This window comes from Stegodyphus dumicola, chromosome 2 (assembly GCF_044657685.1).
Source record: "Stegodyphus dumicola isolate Sdum_Otavi_A_Nest chromosome 2, ASM4465768v1".
NCBI classification, from domain to species: Eukaryota; Metazoa; Arthropoda; class Arachnida; order Araneae; family Eresidae; genus Stegodyphus; species Stegodyphus dumicola.
In genome coordinates this window covers 159,511,376-159,514,099 of record NC_140769.1, presented here as the reverse complement: position 1 = coordinate 159,514,099, position 2,724 = coordinate 159,511,376, and the positions used below count along the sequence as shown (strand labels likewise).

Sequence of the window (2,724 nt, the reverse complement as noted above, 5' to 3'; positions counted from 1 at the left end):
AAAATTTCCATGTGACAATACACATTTAATAGCATAAGAACTTCATGCTTATTTATTATAGTATAAATTAAAACTGACATATTCTGTCAAAGATATTTAAATGTATTTCCTAAAAACAATTATTTCACTCTATACTGTTTATGTCTTCTTGGGGGTGGGCAAAACAAATATTGGACAGTTCGATTTTCCTCCACCATTCCTGTGAGTGTATTCTTCGAATTCGGTATTAGAATTATTATAATGTTTATGTCATATAATGGATTTGTGAATTTCTTTTAAATAATTTTTATAATCACAAAATTTTATAAAATTAAGAAAGTAGTAAATTTTACAATTAAAATATGAATCCCACACTGCAGAAATACTTACAAGAATGAAAACACTGTAATATTTGAAATGCATGATTTATTTTTTTTAATAAATTAATAATTATATTTTGATTTTCTATGACAGCAGACTGATTTGCAACTGATTGCTTATACAAGTCACATATTTCACACAGTACATTAATATATTCTTCTGCGTTTTAATTATTTCCTTTTCTGCAGCTGTAATATCATCTCTCTTCCTTTTTTCTCTTCGGTCTCCTGCTTCGAATAGTTGAGCTTCTATCTGAGGGAAAATTTTAAAATATTCATTCAAATTCAAATATTCTTAATTTTTATATTTCATAATGTAAAACACTTTTTATAATTAATTAAACAATGAAACTTCTCTAAAAAGGAACAATTCATAATATTGATTTCTTTAACTTTCAATTTTTTTCACTTTATAATTTTTAAGACTGTTTATAGATCAAGAGGATTTAATGATTATTATTTTAAATTCTTAAAATCTTGTTGTTAATAAAAGACATACTCTGTATATAATGTTCGCAATAAAGAATTGAAATAACTTTTTTGTATGAGAAATATTAATTTACATCTGTTATAATTAATTTATACCAGCAGTTCTCAGCCGGTGGTATGCAAAGAAACAAAATATTTTTAACTATGAAATTCAAAAATGTCATAAAGAAAAGAATAGTTAATAGAAATTTCCTTTGATCGAAATTGACTTGAAGATTTGGAAAATGACACACTAGTTAACTTTTGGCTGAACCGAAAAAAAAGAATTTAAAGGCATTTCAAATAAAGCTATCAAATTTGTATTGTCTTTTCGCACAACCTGTTTGTGTGAAAAATGATTTTTTCCATGTTAAATTTGAAATATAAATACTCATCAAAATAAAAAGTGGATCCTAATTTACCATTAAATGAAATAAGAGCAGACATAAAGAAATTAAATATTAAAGTATTATAACTGAAATTTTGATAATCAAGTGAATAATTAATTTAATTAAATTTAATTTTGATAATTAAGTAATCATCAGTTTTTAATCTAATAGTTCTTTATGTGTACATATTTAATACAAAGAGTGTGCAAATGACAATATATATTATATATATATATGTTTTTAATATTTCTATTGAGGAATTGAAAAATAATCATTGTAAAATTAGTGGTAGTCTTAATGTTTTTCAGTTTTTGCTTAGATGGTACACTACAGTCAAAAGGTTGAAAACTGCTGATTTATACCATTAAAGTTTTTCTGTTGGGAGGAAAAGAAGAATGCAGAAAACATTAGATTTTATGTAATAGATACAAACTTGTCATTCCTAAATGCCATTGCAGATTTCCTCGTGATAAAGGTGTGGAATTTTCTAATGTAAAAAAGAAAAAAGCATAAAATAAGCACAATTTACTCAACAATCTTGACTGAAATATACATGCTTTCAGAGATAGCATAAAGCAAGAAAAGTTTACTCAACAATCTTGATTGAAATATACATGTTTTCAGAAATAATATACAAAGCATACTGCATAATCAAAGTTATGAGTTTATATACTATGAGATACTATACATGTTTATAATATACCACGTTCCTGTACACCTAACACCTCGTCCACAATTTTCTATACAATTCATTAAAGATAGTTCCTGAAACATAACTGACTTAAGAGAAACATGCATACTTCTAATTTATGCATAATAATTTGACAAACATTGATTTCAGGTAAAGAGCTACATGTATTATATCAAAGAAAGAATGAATAAGTGTAATTTGCCTTTATCCTACAAATACTTAAAAACATTTACATTAAAAAAAAATGAATTATACATAATGGTAGCAAATTTTTAATGAAAAACAAAACAAGAGTTGAAAACTTAATGCAGTTTTTGTCAATATTTTACTCTCTTAAAATTTATATAAATGTATAGAAACTTGAAATGCATACCGCATTTGGCTGGAAAACTTGTGGTATTGTGCTAACTCTAGGGAAAGGGAAAAAGTATACAATGAAGCAATCATAAGAATAAAAGATATTTGCATATTATTGAAAACACCTTAATATATATATATATATATATATATATTGCCATTTGCACACTCTTTGTATTAAATATGTACACATAAAAAACTATTAGATTAAAAACTGATGATTACTTAATTATCAAAATTAAATTTAATTAAATTATTCACTTGATTATCAAAATTTCAGTTATAATACTTTAATATTTAATTTCTTTATGTCTGCTCTTATTTCATTTAATGGTAAATTAGGATCCACTTTTTATTTTGATGAGTATTTATATTTCAAATTTAACATGGAAAAATTCATTTTTCACACAAACAGGTTGTGCGAAAAGACAATACAAATTTGATAGCTTTATTTGAAATG

The 2,724-nt window shown here is 24.4% G+C and overlaps 1 long non-coding RNA gene across 1 annotated transcript; it reads right to left on the bottom strand.

The window, feature by feature from the left end:
* Positions 1 to 388: 388 nt before the first annotated feature.
* Positions 389 to 2,271, bottom strand: LOC146998623 (uncharacterized). The gene is made up of 2 exons (XR_015039629.1): positions 1,650 to 2,271; positions 389 to 612 (listed from the first exon to the last, which is right to left on the bottom strand). It is a non-coding gene; the product is annotated as an uncharacterized LOC146998623 (long non-coding RNA).
* Positions 2,272 to 2,724: the final 453 nt, after the last annotated feature.